The 10,963-nt window shown below is 36.3% G+C and overlaps 1 pseudogene; it reads left to right on the top strand.

The window, feature by feature from the left end:
- Positions 1 to 7,140: 7,140 nt before the first annotated feature.
- On the top strand, positions 7,141 to 10,657 carry LOC149204832 (26S proteasome non-ATPase regulatory subunit 8 homolog A pseudogene; annotated as a pseudogene).
- The last annotated feature ends 306 nt before the right edge of the window (positions 10,658 to 10,963 follow it).

Below are 10,963 nucleotides of genomic sequence, written 5' to 3'. Positions count from 1 at the left end.
GTTGCAACCTATTACATATTGGTTCCAATGAGACCTCATAATTTTCTACAAGCTGCTCATTCTTAATTGTAGATATATTATGAAAATTTCCCTTCAAAAACTGAAATGTTTCAAAGAATAATGGTAAGGAAATTTCCTACATCATTTGATCATATATTTCAGTTTTCAAGTCTTCATCTACAACCTGACATTCAATGGCATTCAAGGGATGAAAATCGAGATCTGAGGAGTCTTGATCAAGGATTTCATTGCCCTCTTGATTGTTAAAATCAAAACTTAATGACTGCTAATTTATGATTGCATAAAAGTTGCCTCTGATGAACTAAAATGAAGCATAACAAATAGCTAAAGATCCTTCACTTACTTCCAAACTTTCTGCACTTTCCTCCTCACTATCATAGCTAATATGCATTGGCTAATCACTGTATTCAAGCTACTGAAACTAAACTTCCTCGTCCGACAAATTAGTTGTTGATTGGTCTGCAATATTTTCTTATGTTCGGAGAACATAATCATCGTCATACTGATCAAAACTAGGAAAATCATTAATATAAAGAATATCATCAAGCATACATTTCAGATCAATAGATCTCTCCTCTGCTATCAGATCTATAAAATAATAATTATCAGATCTATGAAAATTGAGATAAGAAATAAAATGTTTTGGATCACCCACATGTTTTTCTTCAATCAATGAGCCATGGTCCTGAACATCATACTCATTCCTTGTGATGATTTTATGCATCATCTCTTCCACTGCACTTACCAAAATGTCAAGCTTTACCTCTAATGATGTCGAGTGCTCTGCATATATGTTCTCCCTCTATTCTGCCTTCAACTCTTCCCTTCTAATCAATAGATTAGCCTCTACATCTACTGCGCTATTCTGCATCTTTTCAAGTGTTGGAAGGTTCCTTTCTCTCAACTGAAACTCCACTTCTGGATCAAAGGCTTTTGGATAATGCAAGAGAGCTGAGCCAGGAGGAGGTCTTATATTAGCAAGCATTGAACTATAGACTTGATTAAATCTAGCAGAAGACTATTGTATTGTCTCCCCTTGTTGTCTTTTCAGTTGGTTATATTCTTCTAGAATCAAGAAAGGGTTCTCTTTTACAACCCACTTGTCGAGGAAAACTTTGACGAGCTGCGAGAAATCTGAGATGCTCAGAGTAGGCAGGCTTTGAACCAACTCTTGACTTTTCCTTGAAAAGAAAGAGAAAACAACCTAATAATGACATCCTCTTCATCAACTTCAAAAAGGTCGAGGAAAGTCTCAAAATTCTGCATATGTCTCTCAGCAGTGATTTTGTTACATTCACCATCAAACCTTGGCAGAAATAGGTAATGATTTTCAAGGAAAGCATGGAATATAGGAGGTAAAATTAGAGGTGTATATCTATCCAAGACTGTAGCAGGTGTGAGACTATGTACACTAGTTGTATGATCAGTTTAAGTCTCTTTAGACTCATCAACTCGAAAAGGATATGCACAAGTTTCAAGTAAGAGGTCGTGATCTTGATCAACATCAAAGGGAAATTCAGTATTTTCACTCTTCAAATAGGCATAATCAAATATAGTACATTGATCATCTTTTTCATACAAAAAACCTTGGAAAATGTTCAAGATGGTTTCAGGAAAGGAGGAAGTATTTTACAAGAAATTAAATTACATCTTGAATGCAATTCCATTTTGAGTACTTGACTTTTGCGTGTGATCCTTCCATATGCCTACTGGAAAGTTTGATCATCCAATTGAATATTCAAATCTAGCTGATTAGATTCGACATAAATGTTCTGTAATCTGGATTCCTTTGACAACGGAGTTTCTAAGTAATAAAAAAAAACTCAAAACCTTTGGATTCTTCACCAGTGCAGTCTTTAATTCAATCTGAACTATGTGGAGTTGCTAGGTGAAAGATGCACAGCCTTTTTGTGTTTGATCACTGTTCACCATCAACAATTAGATCTCATCTTTGTTGTTCTTTCCCAGGGAAGATATTTCACTCGTTTCCCCGGAAACAGTGCCAAACATTTTATCCCCTACAATGTCCTAGGCTAGGGAGGAAATTGAAAGAGGCAACCTCGAACCACTTTCAGTTCAATAGCTATCCCTATTGAACCAGAAAGGGATCTTTGTAATGATTTGTTAATGAATAACTGAAAAGAAATGGATTTTAGGCTAGATGTATAAGTCTTATTTGAATATTTGAAAATTTAGGGTTTTTAGGTTTTCTAGACTAAGGATGAGAGCAAGAAATTAGGTCAAGGTATCAAGTGTGCAGTAACAGGCATAAAGAGGATCTAGATAACATTATGTTGCGATGAACTTCAGATATAGTCAATGAAGTATAGGTCTGAGAATTTATGAAATCATAATGAGCATGTATTAGCATGAATTCATTAATCTTAGAAGAAGAGAAACACAAGCATGATTTTCCACATAAACAGAGCTTTGAATCTAAGAATTTTTCCTACCATAAGCAGAAAAAAAAAGCATGTAAAGAGAGATGATTTCATCAATGAGAAATGGATATGAAAGGAAAATAACACCACAGACTCACTGAACAAGTAATCCTGAAAAATAGCTACAATTTCTCTTTGATTAGCTGTATGAAAACATAATGTACAAGTGTCTCCACAAAAGTCCAACCCCTCTCACTGAATAGAAATCATATATATTGACTCAAAACAACCATTTACCCAGCTTCAGGGGTGGAATCCCTAAGTGGTGGAATAGTTCCCAATAATCTCTCAACCAACAAGAGAGACTAAGAAGGTTAAACACAAACTCTTCTTTTAGACTTTGATTTGAGTTTTTCCACCTTAATGAGGCTTAATTAAGCACAAAAACAACATATCATGCTAATCAATCCAATAATTACATCATCAAGTCTTTAAAATATCAAAATTACATCATAAAATGAAGATATGGAGAAAATGAAGTGAAAATGACAGCTACAGGTATAAGCGTAGCGCATTTGGCTATAAGAGTAGCGCCATCTTGCAAGCAGATTTTGGAAGCCTTCTGGAAGTCAAATTTTAAAATTAAGAGAACAGTCAACTACAATTTTTGGTATAGTTTCCTGAATAGCTTTAATTTTTAGAAATGGACCATGGGAAGGCCTTCAAAAATTCATTCTCCCGAAGTGGCTTTATAAGCGAAGCGCCTGCTTCAGAATAGTGGCAAAAAGTGACTTTTTCTCCTAACCAGTTTGTTGACATGATTTAGAAAGTGGATATCTGAGATCCTTAGGGAAATATCTATCCAAGGATATAATTTTTTTAGCATTTGGAGCTCTAATATGAAAGCATAGTGCCAAGGCATTGCGCTTATAAAAAATCTGGGTTTTCCTGCAAAAATAGGGCTCAAAGATGAAGTTATATCTCTCTAACCATAAGGCCTTTTGGAAAACGGAGAGAGGATTTTGTAGATAAGGATGTTGTGAAACAAAAAAATTCTCATTTTCTAGAAATTAAGTTTCATTTTCTCATAATCTGTGCCAAAAAAAATGACTAAAACATAAACTTTAACTTGAATTTTTTTTTTTTATCTAACATAGGTATCCATGAAAGTTGTATATCTCCCATTATATGATACCAGTGTAAACCCTGAAGGATTTTTTCCTTCCTTGGTGTATTATTAACAAAGACCTCTTTCACTTTTTTGAAATGCATCTCCATTTTCTCAGAATCATCCTTTGAAAAAAAACTGGCCCTATGTGTGACAAATGATTTGTCCCATGGAATGATTTCTTGAGAAATGATCGAGAAATGATGTTTATGAGCTGAAATGGCCTCATAATTTCTGCTATGACCTCCCTTATGCATCATCTCCTAAGATATCTCTGATCCCATAGAAAACCCTAGCTCAATGGGAGAGAAAATTAGGGTTTAGTGTAGGGAAAATAAGGGATTAGGGAAATTGATAAGAATGAAGGGAAATAAAGGGGATAGGGGGCTTGTAAATTCTTAGGAAAATTTTGAGAGGTAGGGAGGGACGTTAGGAAATAGGGGAAAATTTAATTTCAACGATTGAGTGAGGGGAAAAGGTCCAAAAGGGAGAAGCACAGGCCTAGCCTAGAAAAGTGTAAAATTGTGGTAATATGCTAGGGCTTGTGGGACAATGGTGATTTTGAGGGATAGGATTGATCAGAAGTGTTTCGGAAGGTGTATTAAGGATAGGGGAAGGTGTATGAGCATCAAGATACAAGTTTTGTTGATATTTTTACCATGTAGGTCATGAAACAAAGAAAAATGCCCTCAAAACCCTAGTAGAGAGAAATGAACTTTCCAATAAAAACTGACAAACAAATATGCTAAACACATGGCCACTTCCTTGGATTTGATGTAATGAAACCTGAAGTTGATGATGAAATATTATGAAATGATGACTTGGGAAACCTAAAACCTAATGGAGACCTCGAAAACCCTAAAACCTAATGGGAACCTTGGCTGAATGAAATCATGATAAAAATGAATATGATGATGAAGACAACTAATGGCTGAAGGACACTCAGCACAAAGGTGATATGAGGCAGCAAGGAATAAAAATTATTTAAAAGGATTGGAGACAAAACTAAGACTACATCGAGTGACCAAATTTTTGCATGATGACCTAATGGAATGACAAAAATTTGACTGTGGGACCCTAACAAGACATGATAAGGGCCCATTTTGTCACTGGTGATAGGAGGCATTGACTGACACTAGCATTGGCTCTGTTAAACACATACATTGCGAGGAAATATGAAAGATAAACATTATATTGTTTTTCTTATTCACAACCATACATATTTATAATACATAGGAGTGACCCTTGGTTTCATATTCCAAGTTGTCCCTTGGACTCCCTTTGATTGTTTAGCTTCCACGCCAACCCTTAGAGGATTAGGTGTCCAACATTCCCCCCCTTAATCTGAAGGGTTATGTATGATTCCAAGAAGAGATTTGTAATACAAAACGTGCAAAAATGCATGGCAACCCTAGGCTGAATGTGCTCTCTGAGATGTTGGCATCAGGGGAGGTGGGTTAAGGATGACCACCAGTATTGGAATGCTTAGTGCAGTTCCTAGAACTCTTCCAGGTCTATCAAGAAGTTGAAGTATTCTTCTAGAGGAAGTGTTCCTGATTTTTTAGAGAGAGAAAACTTCAACCATGAAAGGGAGGTCTCACCCCGCATAAAAGGGAGAACCTTAACCTGAAAAGGGAGGTCTCAAGCTGTGAAGGTTTAAGGATTACCACCAACTCTGGAATGCTCAATGCAATTCCTAGAACTCTTCCAAAACTGACAAGAAGGTAAAGTATTCTGTTAGAGGAAGTTTTTCCAATTCTTTGAAGAGACATCACCGAATTAAGGCATGCTTAAGGGCACCTTTGTCTCTAGCTACAAATTTGAATATAGTATGGCAGGTTGTGGCTTAGACTCTCTTTATGTCGCTTTTAAGCTTATAGATGACCATCACTCCCCCCCCCCCCACCCCTTGTAAGATACAAGGTGAGATGATGGAGAAAACTCAACTGCAAGACTGTTCAATACTCTAGAACAAGTTGGGACATATAACCGAAATATATTCTTGGTTGTTGATGCCCATTGCCAAGAAGTGATCCATCCAAGATGAATCTTTGTTCCTGTAGGAGGCTTGTTTTTGAAGCATCTATTTGAATAATGACAGGTTTTATGATAGTGCTTACATGGATGAATATCAAAAAAGTGATCTTTCATATGGCCAACTCGGTCATAGTGTTGGCATTTCACAATATGTTGTTGTTGCTATGGAAGAGGGGCAGAATCTGGAACAGCTAAAGGTGAATTGTCATGAATAAATCCAACACTCTGGAATTGGATGGGATTTGAGTAATATAGAATATGAAAGGAAACCTCCTTATCATATCCAAGACCTATTATGTTCTTGTTATGGAGAAGTTCTTCCGAAGGTCTGATGACCAATTTGGGAAGTGCAGGCTGAATTTATGCTTTTGCATTCAAATCTGTTGTTGCATTAGGCACTGAATGTGAATCTTCCTCAACCTTACTAATTTTATCACTTGCTGGTTGTTGATGGGTGTTTGTTTTAACCTTGAATAGAGGATTGTTTTGAGCAGAATACAATTTAGAATGACAAATCCCAGAAGGTAAAACCTAAAATGAAATATGTTGAAGTTCATCTCACTGGAACTGGGACTCCAACTGCAAAAAATCCATGTTTTCTTATGCATTTTGTAGACAAATTTTAATGTCAAAAAGAGTGTCCTTACTGACTTTTACCATCCCATCAACACCAGAATGTATCAGAGTATTTAACAACTCTAATGCATTATCAAGTCTGGTCACTTTCTTCATTATCAAACTTACACTTTAAAGAAACCGATCACAACTATTAACCAATGAGGAAGAAGTAAAAGCCACTCACAATTCAATGTTACTACAATATCCTTTGTAAATGTGCACCAAACAACCAATGTGCAATATCTATATTCAATGTATGTACCAGGACTTAAACGCAAAGACTTAATCCTCCAACCAACTAGCAACAATGACTGTAATCCACTACATATGCATGAGAGTTACCTCATGACCAACATATAAAATTAAATAGAGCGACCAACATTACTCACTACAGATATAACCAGCCTATACCTCACATCGGAAAAGTATTCATCAATTTCTTGAGTTTATCCTTCCTCAATAATTTGTGGGAACTCATCAATTTTCCTTACTTAAAAGTAATCCCTCGCTATTGAGCCTCTCAAGGCCTTGAAGAATGGTTGAAGGCTTGAAGTTTTCTGCATTATTTTTGTTTATAAAAGATGCCCACCTTTAGTGTTATTGCCTTCGATAGATGCTCAAAGCCATGGGCTTATTTCTCTAGCTCTCTATGCTACCCCTGCTCACAATACTCTTCCACTCCTCTGCCTCTAAGAAATATTCGGAACATCAGAGACTGGAAAGATATCTCAACTAAGGATTCAACATCATAAGGCTCGGAGCTAACCTTTTCGTAACTATTTTCCTGTTGAACCTATTTCTTATTCAATTTTTCCCTTTGGCTTTAACTTGCAGCGAAAGTCTTCTTAGTAACTAGTTGCAGGGTTTGAAGGTGTTGAAATAGAGGATTATCTTCATTTCAAAGAAAGGAAAGCCATGGAAGGCACACTCTCGGATTATCTCAAGTATTCGTTTGCTTCAAAGATATTTATACCAGAAATGATCTGTCAACATGTTCAACTTTATTGTCTTCACTGAAGGTTATGTTGACAGGATTTCCAACCCTCCCTCCCTTGTAGTGTGAATCACTTGCAACGATTCATGAACTGATGCTGGCAAGGGATATTTTTGAGCATGTTGTTGTTCTTAGTGTAAAAACTAAAGATCAAGATGCCTTTGAGAGGGGCTTCTTGTAGTTGAAGCTATATTACACAAATACAAGAGATCGTATTCCACCAACTACTCAGGAATATCTAATCTTGGGGCTCAATTTACTGTGTCTTCTGGTGCAAAATAGAATTGCAGAATTTCACACATAGTTGGAGCTCCTTTCATCTAAGGCACTTGAGAATCCATGCATTAATTATGTTGTCAATTAGAGAAATCATTCATGAAAGGTGCCTATAATCGTGTTCTAAGTGCTCGGTAGGCAGTCCCACAGGAAACTTATGTTTATTTCATGGACCTTCTTGCAAAAACTATCAGAGATGAAATCACTGCTGCAGTGAGAAGGAATATGATTATTTTTCACTACAGGATGCTAAGAAAATCTTTACTCCCTTCCCTTCTTTACTCTTTGCCCGAAGATCTTTGTCTTGCTCGCATTCAAATTCCATGAGGATCTTCAAACCAGTCTGTTTTCTCATGAGCCTTGCATCTGCAACAATTTGCAAAATAATTTGAGTTTATAATCATTCATCACACCATATCATATCAAAATAGCAAGGAGGAGCCAAATAATCTGGTAGAGGGTGCTCACAAAGGAAAATTCTAGTGATAACTTGATAAATGCCACAAATATAACTCGATTGAATATTCTTTTCCCATCAAATAATATCTAATCGAATGCTCGTAAATGTGGGTCGTCGAGTCAAACCCAAAGAATCCATCGTGATTAGTACTTCCACCCTTGCCAATTCTATACCAGAAGAATGGCCGAGAGAAAACCCAACACAGGAAGAAACAAAAGCCATTAATAACTCCGTTCAGTATAATAAAAAAATAGTCAAATCCCGGTGCCAAGGAGGAGAATATATATTAAAAAAAACCGGAGCGCGGTGAATAACTGGGGATTGTAAGCAGAGAGCATTAATGTAATGACTGAGGAGTGTAATTGGAGTGGTATAAAACACATAAAACTACCACGCTCATTCCACCAACAGAGAAACTACCAAGGACAACGTTGAGGAGGTTTCAGGCCTAACACAATGACAAAGAGATGACCACCGACATACTATTCGAGTAGGTAGAAAAACTGAGAGGTAAATAAATGAAATGTAGGAAGGACTAACATTGAAGGAAGAGTGTTACTATGTGCAATTGTGAGCAGAGGTTGCAGCTAGAATTTAGTTGAGAAAAAATTTATGAAATGCAGAATTGATGGTAGAACTGACTTGCACAGAAAGACCATAAAACAAGTGGCTCAAATATGAGAAGGGTAGGATATCGCCTGCTCTGATACCATGTTAAACACATACATGGCAAAGGAAATATGAAAGATAAACATTATATTTATTTTCTTATTCACAATGATACATATTTATAATACATAGGAGTGACCCTTGGTTTCATATTCCAAGTGGCCCCTTGGAATCACTTTGGCTGTTTAGCTTCCACACCAACCCTTAGAGGATTAGGTGTCCAACTGGGATGGCAACTCCTGTTGGGTCCCTATAATACTAGTGATTACCCCATTACTATTGTAGTTATATCCCTTATTAATATTGTTGTGCCCCTATTATCCCCATATAATTATTACTATGCCCCATAGAACCCCTCTATTGTTATTTTTGTGGCTTTATATTATTATTGTTAGGTCGAATGGGTTATATTGTGACTCCTTAGACTCCTATATATAGAAATGAGGTTTTCTCATTTGAATCATCCAAGAATTGTTCATTTATGTAATGTAAAGGAGGTTGCCCCCTCGAAGAGGCTGAGTTATAAGGCGTTGATCTATCTTTTCTATCTTTTCTTGAGCTGGTTTCATAACATTTGGTATCAGAGCTTTGGATTCTAGGGTTTCGTTGCTCCAAATAGGTTATCATGGCATTTTCGCTATAACTTTTTTTTCTGCGATGTTTCAGAAGCTAAAAAAAAACCATTTGAGAAGAAATCGCGTTGAATCTCGGGTTTGAATTTTAGAGTTTTTCACACTATATTTGTGGAGATATGATCTGAGGAAGTTGGTATTTTTGCAGACTCCTGAATTACATTCCAAACAGGTGACCTGGGGAAAATCATCATAACTTTCTCTCTGAGCATCAGATTAAAATTTCATAAGAAGGTACAGAAAGAGAACGGACTGTAGTTTCTTTTGTATATTTTTAAGAGCCAAAGGTTGAAACAGTGACTCGTGGCACGTCATACAAGTTCGCTCTACTGAACTAGTCTATAATCAGGTCATCTTGGGAGATTGTGCATAACTCTTCCTTGGAGAATCCAATTTGGATCAGACTAGTGACATTGGAAAGATGACAAAGAGTGCTACTACAAGTTGTGATTTTAGAACTGGATGATCCGAAATTGTAGAGATACATCAGATTCAATATCAAGCTTATACAAAGTGAAAAAAAGTATGTAGTTTTTTTAAAATTTTTGCATAAGCTTTGTTTGAAAAATTAGTTTGATTCGGTAATTGATGCCCCGAGGAAAAAAAATGCAAGCACCTAGTAAGCAACCTGAAAGCTCTAGCATGACTCATGAAGAAGAGGAAGAAATGTAACATGATATATCAAAATTATGAGACCAAGTACAACAAGTGTCACTTGCACAAAAAGCAACAGAATCTAAGATGGATGGTTTAAGGAAAGATGTAGAAGATAAGATGGATGGTTTAAAGAAAGGTGTAGAAGCTAAGATGGATTGTTTAAAGAGAGGCGTAGAAGCTAAGATGGATGTCATGGAAGCTAAGATGAATGACATGGATGCTAAAATTGATGGCATGGATGATAAGATGGAAGAATTGAAGATAAATATGAATAAGTTGCTACAAGAAATGGTCACTAATGGTGAAAGGGTAGTAAAGGAAACTCATGATGAGAACAAAAGAAATGTTAATCATGATTCCATAGACTCTAATTTAGGATCAAAGACCCACCATATTCCAAAAATCGATATGAGGAAGTTTGATGGCAAGGATCCCGCAACATGGATATTACAGATGGAGCAATTTTTTGATCTCAATAATGTGCAAAACACACAAAAGGTATGTATTGCAACTTTATATTTGGAACCAAATCAGTTTGTATGGTATCAATGGCTTTGCTCTCGTAAAAAAATTATCACTTGGGCAATTTTTATGAAAGAATTGACAACACATTATGAGGATACAAAATGCAACACTTTTTTTAGCCAATTGATAAGTCTCAAACAAAAAGGTTCAATAATGGAGCACATTGAGGAGTTCCAAAAATTGAACATAAGGGTAAAAAAATATTCCAGAGGAGCATAGGATTGATGTGTTCATAGGAACTTTAAAGGATAATATCCAACATGATGTTTGCCTTTGGGAACCTGATTCATTAGAGAAGGCATTCAGGTTAGCAAGAAAAATGGAAAGCAAAATTATGGCAACCAGGAAGCATACCACTCACAACTATAAAGATGGAAGTGTTGTTGCCCCTAGTCTTCCACAACCTATAAGGTTGACACCATAACAATTGGAAGAAAAGAGATTAAAAGGGCTTTGTTACAGTTGTGATATAAAATACACTAAAGGTCATAAGTGTGCTGAGAAGAAATTATTCTACATAGATTG

This window comes from Pinus tabuliformis, chromosome 1_2 (assembly GCF_031772625.1).
Source record: "Pinus tabuliformis cultivar Carrire ecotype Pingquan chromosome 1_2, CPIR1, whole genome shotgun sequence".
NCBI classification, from domain to species: domain Eukaryota; kingdom Viridiplantae; phylum Streptophyta; class Pinopsida; order Pinales; family Pinaceae; genus Pinus; species Pinus tabuliformis.
Note: the sequence above shows the minus strand (reverse complement) of the source record. Positions and strands in the feature narration are given on the sequence as shown.